Source organism: Notolabrus celidotus, chromosome 9 (genome assembly GCF_009762535.1).
Source record: "Notolabrus celidotus isolate fNotCel1 chromosome 9, fNotCel1.pri, whole genome shotgun sequence".
Lineage (NCBI taxonomy): Eukaryota > Metazoa > Chordata > Actinopteri > Labriformes > Labridae > Notolabrus > Notolabrus celidotus.
Genome location: NC_048280.1, coordinates 36,859,793 through 36,871,251, shown reverse-complemented (window position 1 = coordinate 36,871,251; position 11,459 = coordinate 36,859,793).

Here is an 11,459-nt window from a genome sequence, read left to right as displayed (position 1 = left end):
TCTCCGTGACATCACCCATCTGTTTCTGAAGCGCTGTTTTGAAGCCAATCGTCAGCAGGAGCCATATTGGAAATGCTGAACTCAACATTACTTAGTGTGAGGTAAAGAGGCGGAGTTTGAGCCTCCTAGCCAATAGCTATGTGTTCCCACCTGTCTGTCATGTCCTTATTTGGGCAAAACTCGTAATCTTAATATCTTCTAAACTGTCACGTTAGAAAAGAATCCAACCGTACAGTGTGTGCTGATTCAGAGAAATGAGCTATTCATACCTAATCTGTTTTTTGAACCAGGCTGTAAACATGTTTATTTCTGCTGTAAAGATCGTCTCTTTGAATGGGTGTCTATGTGGTTTGGTGTTTCTGCAGCCAGTCCCAAGTGGACGCTGGATGAACTGCAGCTTTTAACACTTCAACATCAGCTTTATATTTAAAGACCGGAGGTCTGCTTGGGTATGACATGAAGAAGGAGGTGGAGTGTTGAGGAATGTCTCCTTTATCAGAACAGATCAAAGCAGAACAGAATAGAATGGAACAGATCAAAGCAGAACAGAATAGAATGGAACAGATCAAAGCAGAACAGAATAGAATGGAGCAGATCAAAGCAGAACAGAATAGAATGGAACAGATCAAAGCAGAACAGAATAGAATGGAACAGATCAAAGCAGAACAGAATAGAATGGAACAGATCAAAGTAGAACAGAATAGAATGGAGCAGATCAAAGCAGAACAGAATAGAATGGAACAGATCAAAGCAGAACAGAATAGAATGGAACAGATCAAAGCAGAACAGAATAGAATGGAACAGATCAAAGCAGAACAGAATGGAATGGAACAGATCAAAGCAGAACAGAATAGAATGGAACAGATCAAAGCAGAACAGAATAGAATGGAGCAGATCAAAGCAGAATAGAATGGAGCAGATCAAAACAGAACAGAATAGAATGGAACAGATCAAAGCAGAACAGAATAGAATGGAACAGATCAAAGCAGAATAGAATAGAATGGAACAGATCAAAGCAGAACTGAATAGAATGGAACAGATCAAAGCAGAACAGAATAGAATGGAACAGATCAAAGCAGAACAGAATAGAATGCTTCCGATTGATCAAAGCAAATAACAATAGAATAGAATTCTCAACACAAAAAGCAATGCAAGAGACGACCTGATCACACTTCAAATCACTCCACAGAAAGTAGTCACTCACATTCCCCCTCCACCTGTTCACACTGTGGTAAAAACGTGAGTGTGGTCTCAGGCTGGTCTTGGTGGTGGGGCAATAATGACAGTTTGCGGACTCAGATGTGGTCTCAGCCTGAGGAGCTGCTGGACCCCAACCATCTCTGAGAGGGAAAAGTGGAGCAACATCCTGTCCTGTGATCCAGAGCTGGAGAGAGCATCTCTAATCTGCTGATCTCTACAAGGTCACTTTGCGTTAGGGCACATATGTGAAGCTCAAGGCCTGCAGGCCAAATCCGTCCTGCGGTGGAATTATCTTTGGCCCGCAGTGTAATATCTAATTACTATTAGAGCTGGCCCGCCTGAGTATCACACGCACCACTAATACTACAGATCACACAATGCACTGCCGGTGTGTTGGCACGACAATCCAGGGCCCGCAAGTGCAAACCCACTACACACGCTCATCAGCAGCCTTATGGAGCTACAGTAGTCACCTGTGGTAAACTTTAAGCTTTCCCTCTCCCCCACAAATGGTTTAATGAAAGGTGGACTTTGAAACAGCCCGGCCCTTTACAGAGGGTGAATTTGTTAAAAACTGCTTGATGAAAGTTTGCAACGTTGTGTACCCAGATAAAAAGTAAGCATTTTCAAATGTGAGCCTGAGCAGGAACACGGTCGCTGACCTATTGATTATGTTGGTTTTTGTAGACATCAGATCACTGCAGTCTTCATATATTTGTTCTGTTCCGTTACGAGTTGAACTCCAATGTAGTGAAACACTCAGAGCAAAGTATGACTCTGTGGGCGCTGCACAGTTTCCATGTTTCATCCCTTCACAATGCCCAGGCTGCGTACCCTTGCAGCATATACCTGTGTGAACAACTGTTCTTTTTGATGAAGATAAACAAAACATCTCACAGGAGTCGACTTGCTGATGAACACCTTCATTCAGTCCTGAGGATGTTGATGTTGATGTCCTTGATGTTCAGTGTTTTTTTAGGCAATTACTTAAGCTTAGCTAGTTCCAGGTTCAATATGTGCAATTCCATTCTAAAAAGGTTTTGCATTAAACATTGAATCAGTCTGGCCCTCGACTTGTACTGACTTTTTAAATTTTGTCCCACTGTGTATTTGAGTTTGACACCCCTGTGTTAGGCTCTCACCCTGTGAGGATTCTATTCTGCATTACAGCCTGTTCACCATACATTATTACCCGTCTGTCTTACCGATCATCTGGTTATGTAAGATGCTTGATTCTGATTGGTCAAAACCCCTTGACGATGGTTATTAACTTTTACTAACATGAGCAACACCAGAGACAAACTGATCACGTCATGTCAAATCAATGCACAGAAAAGAGTTCAGACACATTTAGCTTCTGCTTGTTGACACCACAGACCACATGTGTCAAACACAAGCGGCAAACTCCGGTCTCAAACGATGAAGTCCATGCGGAAGTGTTATAAACTGCAGTACATCGAGAATCCGCTTGAGGCTGGCTGCAGAAACACCGGAAACTACATAGATATGAATGGGAAAAAGACGATCTTTGCAGCATTAATAAACATGTTTACAGCCTGGTTCAAAAAACGGCTTGGCCATATGAAGCTGATCTCTCTAATGGCACACACTGTACGGGGGGTGATTTTTTTTCTAACGTGACGGTTCAGAAGATATTAGGATTACGAGTTTTGCCCAAATAAGGACATGACTGACGTGACTCCCGGTCGGGAACACACAGCCATTGGCTAAGAGACTCACACTACGTCACACTCTGCCTGGTTGAGTTCAGCATTACCAATATGGCTGCTGCCGTCGATTTGCTTCAAAACAGCTCTCAGGAACAGATGGGTGACGTCACGGATACTACGTCCATATTTTATACAGTCTATGGTCAAACAAAAGGCCATCATCTTAGCGTGCATTGACCATAAACTACATCTCCCACAATGCATTTCGATTATGTTACCCGCGAAATGACAGCATCCCGCCAGGAGAGTGCAGTGTACCCAGAGTGATATTTACTACAGTGACTACAGGTTGAGTCTGTAGGAGCGCGGACAAATGACCCCAAAACGTCCAGTAAGACAAAAGTTGATTCAGAAGGCAGTTTCAAGACAGATTGGGAAGGGGAGTACATGTTTGTGCTTCAAGGTGAAAAACCAGTGTGTCTTTAGTGTCATGAGGCAGTGTGGTTGTCAAAGAGTACAATCTATGCATTTTGTCTTACGGTTACAACCACCGTTAATTTAGTTAACAAAATTATAACAATAAATGTTTGTCAACGACTGTTTTTTTTTAATGATGAAAACGAGACTATGACGAGCTAAAGTGCATCACTGATAATAAAAACTCTGATGAACATATGTTTTGTTTTTGTTGACGAGACGATGGCGAGACAAAAACATTAGTGGCCGACCGCCGGACATTTAAAATCCATGTTTCCCCCGCTGTGCGTCTTTAAAGATAAAGGCTGTTTACGAAACCTACTATACTAGCAGTACGTACTGATATGTCCAAAATTCAGTATGTAGTAAGTAGTATGTGAACAAGAGCAAAATCTGCAGTATGCCAAAACTCCCCGGATGTCTACTGATACGGGAAAATATCTCAGTGTGCATCAGACCAGTCTGCCTCGCGTACTGTTTCCCACAATGCACAGCGCTCGTTCTGCTTTTTCTTTTTCCTCATTTTTTGACGGGAGGAAATCCGTTTTTGGGTGCTGTGAAAGTTATCAAATTACATATAAACCACTTCCTAACTTTTGAAATCATAAATGGATGCTAAATAAGCTTTTTATTTATCGGCTTCGCCGTTGTTTACTTCTGCTTTCCGAAACCGGAAATCCAGCGAAGTCTGGCTCAGCATGCTGCATGACAGATCGGACAGAACAGTCAGACTACAGACTAAATTCAAACGCAGTATGTAGTAGGCAATACCTACTGCCTACTACATTAGTAAGTAGTATGTAGCTGGCCGTTTTGGAAACAGCCAAAGTGATGCGTTCCTGTGAAGACAGGCTGAGTTATTATCTGAGGGGCTCAGTGTTAGCTTGGTCTCTACCTGCAGCAGGTGTGATTTATGAACCAGCTCTCCCCTCCTCCATGCATCTGTCTCATCTTCATTGAGGATTTTTACCCCCGGTGTGTTTTAGTGACAAAGCCACAACCGGGGGACGTCTGTTTAATATTTGATGTTTGATGTTGTTGCCACTATAACTGTAAAAAGCTCTGCGTCTACAGCTTGATTTAATCCAGTTTGGTGAAACATCAGACACATTCAGTAAGTTTGGATCAACTCCTTGTTGAAAGATGCAGATGCATTTCAGAGTGCGTGAACTGACTCTGTCCAGTGCGCCTGTCACTGCAGGTGCATTCAAGGACCGTTGTAAATGTGCAATACAGTCCTTTCATGGCATTTTACTGTGAATCAAAATAATCAAAATACAGTCACAGTGGTCACATCAAGAATGTTTTCTTTTGAGTTTTTTGTAGGGACAGGCTGAATTATTTAACTTAAGATATTACACAAAAAAGCCTTCTGTGCAGAGCTTGGAGATTTGCATCTGGAACTGTTTATACAATGATTTTCTACCACAACAAGCAAAAGTTTTAAAGGCGTGAAATGCTTTGAGTTTCCATCGACTAAAACTAAAGTAAAACTATAAAGGGCTATAAAGACTAAAACTTGACTAAAACAGGCATTTTCATCTGATTCTAAGACTAAGACTAAATCTAAAATAGCAGCCAAAATGAACACTGGTTACAACTGGCCCTTTGAGGGCAACCATAATGCTGATGTGGCCCTCAGTGAAAATGAGTTTGACACCCCTGCCATAGACCATAAGGTGAGGGGAAACCGTTGCTAAATCAGCACACTCCGGATGTTAACATATTGGATCCTGTCCATCAATCTGATGAAGGAGTGGAGCAGGTGAGAGAAACTTTAGGTTAGTGATCTCTACAAAGAAAGTTAAACCATGAGCGGTGGTGATGATAGCAGCAGGGTTCAAAGTTGTGACATTAGTTTCTTTTTAAAGGTGTGTGAACCACAGAGCTCAGAGAAGAAGGAGAGCTGAATGAGGACAGTTTCATGTTCAATCCACCACAACAGGCAGAGAAGAATCCATCACCATGGAACGATCACTGACGAGGAATCACTGGGACTATTTTTAAAAACTGTCAATCACTTTAAATCAATAAAATCATCTTTAATCAATGTTTTTAACAACATGTTTGTATTTTAAGTTAGTAGCTGGCTTTGCGTCGGTTTCTTGTCTCACCCTGTCGGGATTCTTTTTCCCATAACAACCTGCTAACCATACATTATCCCTTACTTAATCATTCAGTTAACTCAATAATTCATTGTTGGTTCAACTAAATAGCTGGTTTTGAGAGCTGTACCCTTAATGGCCATGAGTTAGAAGGGCTGTTCAGGTTTACAGTGCAGTTTCAATACATGGTTGCAGTCAAAGCATCATGTAACCGTCAAAGATCCACCATGCTGTCAGTGTTGTTGGTTATAAATGTAATGGAACAAATGGCGATTACAGGGATCTGATGGATATAAACACCATCATAATCAACCTGCTGTCTATCCATGCCAGCTGTTCAAACATCTCCACACATCAAACCTACTGACTCCTCCTCCACCATCCACACACCTTTATGTTTGTGTTTCACAGAGCAGTACCATCCTCCTCATGGAAACCCTGAGGTCAGTCTGATGTTAACACGCAGCGTCCCCACTCAGGTGTCCTTGATTTTAAAGGACTGAATCACGGCCTGCTGAAGTAAATCTTCATCCCTCAGCCCCTGAATGATCCTCACTGTACGTCTCAGTGTAAACATCCTCATCTGCTCCCCTCTCCTTGACACCCTCCTCTCTGGGCCAGACTCATCAACATGATCAGGGTTACAGGGAGAGACACTATGGGTTGGTCACTTCATCCAGTGTTTCAGAGGATTTATAAAAGAGAATAAATATAGAAGGGATTTGGAGCGGTATTTTAAAATGGGATCTAAAGATACGGTGGTGCAGGGCTTTGTGCACAGGAGCCTCAGCTTGAAGAGGCAGTGAAAAGATCACACACGATGCATTCAGGTGCAGCACAGCTGTGCGGCTCACATGCTCAGAGAACAAACGCCGAAGAAGGTACACTTTGATAATTACAAAATACTGCAGCCTGTGCAGACAGATTCAAACAGACGGTCTCTGTTCTGTTCAGTGGACACGAGAAAACAAAGAAACACGCTGCAGAGCGAGCTGTGGGAGAGCAACGCATCACAGATCTCACAGATCCAATCAGGGAGGATTTACGTTCAGGTCAATCTTTGGACTGACTCAAACAAATGTAAAAACAGACATCAGTAATATCAATGTGATATTAATATTAAAGTTAGACGGTCTAGGACTGAGTGAGTCTGAATGTGAACTGTTTCTGGGATGAGCCGAACTGGAGGTGAGAATGTTTCTCTGTCCAAATTCAGAGGCTACCTCCTTTGAAGGCAATATTTGAAGGTCGATTGCGTCACAGCAGCGTGTTGAAGGCTCTCACATTTGAAGGCTCAATGCTATGTGGCGCTGGTGTGAGGGGGATAACAACTGGTAACACAAACAGGTAATCCTCCATAGACCAGACCGTCTCAACTCAGCCTGAGGAGTCTGCAGAGGCTACATAGCTCAGGTCCTTCGAAGGATGCAGAACCTGACTTAGATCATATGGTGTATCTCTAAATAATAGCATGCTAGTTAACGTTAGCTTCAGTGTTTACTGATGCCTCTCTGTCTCTTTGTGGTCCTGATATGAAACTACTGAGGTACACATCAGAGCTTGAACCCTAAGTACCAAACATGTTCAAATGTACTGCTGGGCTCAGACGAGTCAAAAAACCTGTTTAGGAGGTTAAAGTTTGGACCTGTGAACCACATGTGCTAAGACCTAATCTGGGCCAAACATTACTGACCAAGATCCTAGAGTTCTGGGGTCTTTTTGCCCCCAGAACTACTTTACCTGGAACTAAAAGGTTCCTGTGCCCCCATTGTTGTAGTGATGTGTCATGATCAAAAGCTGCGGCTCTGAGAGTCGATGCTCACATTGAGAGAGAGCCGGCTCCCAGTTTGTTCCTCTCCCTGCTTAGCTCTCTCAGTGCTCAGCCCCAGCTCTGCTCACAGCAGAACTTTGTTTTGATTGGTCAGCATGGCGGCCATGCGGCCAATCACATGTGAGGATATAGGATACAGGTGATGGATGGGAGGCTGTGTATCGTGGCTTCATCTGTTCCTTCAGAGAGAGTCTTCTTAAAGACCGGGCAAATACTCACTGAGAGGAGAAATCAGATCAGCCCATCCAAGCTGAGGCATCTGATTTTTCTCAATGCCAACCTGAGGACATTAATAATGTTTGCTCCAGTTTGGTTCTGGTTCTGTTTGCTTGAGTTTGGTTCTGGTTCTGGTCCTGTTTGCTCAAGTTTGGTTCTGGTTCTGTTTGCTTGAGTTTGGTTCTGGTTCTGTTTGCTCAAGTTTGGTCCTGGTTCTGTTTGCTTGAGTTTGGTTCTGGTTCTGTTTGCTTGAGTTTTGTTCTGGTTCTGTTTGCTTGAGTTTGGTTCTGGTTCTGTTTGCTTAAGTTTGGTTCTGGTTCTGTTTGCTTGAGTTTTGTTCTGGTTCTGTTTGCTTGAGTTTGGTTCTGGTTCTGTTTGCTTGAGTTTTGTTCTGGTTCTGTTTGTTTAAGTTTGGTTCTGGTTCTGTTTGCTTGAGTTTGGTTCTGGTTCTGTTTGCTTGAGTTTGGTTCTGGTTCTGTTTGTTTAAGTTTGGTTCTGGTTCTGTTTGCTTGAGTTTGGTTCTGGTTCTGTTTGCTTGAGTTTTGTTCTGGTTCTGTTTGTTTAAGTTTGGTTCTGGTTCTGTTTGCTTGAGTTTGGTTCTGGTTCTGTTTGCTTGAGTTTGGTTCTGGTTCTGTTTGCTTAAGTTTGGTTCTGGTTCTGTTTGCTTGAGTTTGGTTCTGGTTCTGTTTGCTTGAGTTTGGTTCTGGTTCTGTTTGCTTGAGTTTGGTTCTGGTTCTGTTTGCTTGAGTTTGGTTCTGGTTCTGTTTGCTTGAGTTTTGTTCTGGTTCTGTTTGCTCAAGTTTGGTTCTGGTTCTGTTTGCTTGAGTTTGGTTCTGGTTCTGTTTGCTTGAGTTTGGTTCTGGTTCTGTTTGCTCAAGTTTGGTTCTGGTTCTGTTTGCTTGAGTTTTGTTCTGGTTCTGTTTGCTTGGGTTTGGTTCTGGTTCTGTTTGCTTGGGTTTGGTTCTGGTTCTGTTCAGTGGATATGTTTTCAGTTTTTTGTTAGTTTGTGCAATAACATTTTTTGATTAAAATACCAAACAAAGTAAGTGGTTTTGTAACAGAATAAATGCACAAAATTAGGCAATTAATAAGGCTTCTCATGAAAACACTGTACGTAAACGGGTTTTCAACAACAAACCATTAGTTTTTGAAAAGTTAAGGTAAAATAAATGGCTACAAAAGATTCTAAATTAAGAGCTGTTCGGGAGTCGAAAGAGCCGGCTCTTCTTTGGGAGCTAAGTAAAAAGAGCCGGCTCTCAGAAAAGAGCAGAACTTCCCATCCACTACTGTGTTGTCTTGTTTCGACGGCGGGCTGAAGTCCCGGGTAGATTGTGTAAATCAGGCCAGTGAAGTATGGAGAAAATAAAAGTAAATGCACTACACCACCAGACCAGTAGAGGGCAGTAAAACAAAGAGGAATGACATTCATCACAGATGACACCATAGAAGCAGACGGACAGGCAGGTATCATTATGTGCAACACAACAGTTAGCCTGTTAGCATGAAGAGACTCAGCTGGTCTGTTTTAGATGGTGCTATATTTCATCACAGATGGATTCACTGAATCAACACGTGAGAGGAGATAAGCGCGAGTAGCAAAGACGTTTCAACACGCCTTTAAAATCCTTTTGAACTCAAAAAGCCGTGGCAGAGATCGACCGGTGTTTTGGTTTAAACAGCGACCCTGTTAACTGGAGACTCTCAGCCGGATGCATCCCTCATAAACGTCTTTAGACCATCATTAAATATCTGATGAGGATATTTTGAAATCTTAATAAAAACTAAACTAGTTTGCATTCCCAGGAACTCCCTCTGTGTTTCAACAGCTGTGTAAACTCCACAAACACTGACACGTTCAGCTGAAGGTCTCCAGTTTACAGGGTCACTTTTAAAACCGGAACACCGGGAGAGACGCATTCACGGTGGGCTGAGAGAAGACTACTGTTACAAGCTGCTAAATCAAGAGAATCACAGCTTCTTCTTTTGAAAAGTACACACACATACAAAAAAGATAGAACAAATAAAAACTAATGAAAGAAAGAGAAATCAAGTGAATCACAGATGTGTGTGATGTTATTGTGGACGGAGGGAGGAATAAAATCACTGAGGTTAATCTACCAATCAGACACGTTCAGCATTGCAGGCCCTGCCCCCCGAAAGTCCCGGGACCTTTGAAAAGCACTACCCCCCAAGCAGGGACTTTTAAGGGGAAGATTAACTACCCCTGAACTAAAACTAAATTTAGACCCTGGGTCCACCGGTCGAAACGCACGTAGTTCAGGGGTAAAGTTCCTCTGGTCGAAAAACGCCTCTATAGTCAGGAGGGGTCAATGGAGGATAAATCAGCTGTAACATTGGTTTAAACAACTCTAATCTCTTTGACCATATAAGGAAAAACTACAAATGAAATCTTTGTAATAAGTAATATAAATTAAGAACAGAGTCTGAAGGCCAAACTCACAAATTAAAAAAATATCTGAAATTTCAAGAATAAAGTATCAATACTATAAAAACGCCTCATGCTATTTGACTTCTTGATCAAAGCTCAGTCTACAAACGGTGGAGAGAGCTGGTTATGGGCTGAATGAGGTGTATCAGTACGAATGTTCATCCGACTTTAAGAAATTTGACATTTACTGCAAAATTTCAGTCTGACTAACATGTTTGGTTTATACAGGGTCCAAAAGTTGATCCGTATTGTTTATTATTGTTTGACCAAAGCACAGCACAGACGTTTCATTTAGACCACAGGGGACTGTGAAATACTCAAAATGGGGTATAACATGTCCCCTTTAAAGACTTCTGAGTTCACCATTCTGAATTTTTTCTCTGAATTTGGTATTCTGACTTTGATGTCTGAATTCTAAGGAAAAAAATGTCAGAATGAAAAAAAAAATCGAAAGATTTTATTTTTATTTTTGTTGGCCTGGCATCCGATTCTCATTTTTCACTGTCCCCACTCCTCTTGTGTGGAAATACCTCAGCATACTGTAGATATTGTTGGTGTTGCGTCATAGTTGGGGACGGGGCTCTGCATGGGGGGAGACAGTCCTTTTCCCCCCAGCCTTTATCCCTGTAGACAAAGATTAACTAAGATAAACTATAATAACTATAAAATCTATTTTTAACTGTTGTGTTATGGAAAAAATTCACTCTCGTACAGTGTGTGCTGATAGAGAAATGAGCTATCCAGACTACACTCATCTTGTACCAGGCTGTAAACATGTTTATTTCTGCTGTAAAGATCGTCTTCTTTTAATGGGTGTGTATGTGGTTTCCAGTACTTCCAGAGCCAGCCTCAAGTGGACACTCGATGAACTGCAATTTTTAGCACTTCAACTATGGCTTCAACTCTTGCGGCAGGGGGTTGCCACTTGGTATTTTGAGCCTTAAAAAATAATTACCAAAATAAAAGATGAAAGCGTGTTTCTGACACGATGTTATAAAGAATTTAAAGCCCATTAATATGTACTGATTAGATGAAGTCTGAGATGTTTTCAACATTAAAACTTTGGTTAGAGCCTCCTGTGTTTATCATTGTAAGACAATAACTTCATTTTCATATCACTAAACTATTTTGTGAATTAAGAGTATTTTCTTGTAAAAGTACGACTACATTATTCTACAATTGTGATTTTTTTTTACTGAAAATCTCACGTCTTCTATCAGTGATCGACTAAACAAAGTCTGTTTTTAACATCAGAAACGTTGGGCTGATGGCACAGTAACTGTTTATTCCTGTGTGTTTCAGAAGACAGTGACATAATAATGAACTAGAGAACACACACACACACACACACACACGCACACAAACACACACACACACACACACACACACACACACACACTGACTGTTTGACATACTGCCTGCTGCTGATTATTCCTCTTTGACAGCACTGCAACTCTTATGAGTTATATGTATATGTGTGTGTGCGTGTGTGTGTGTGTGTGTGCGTGCGT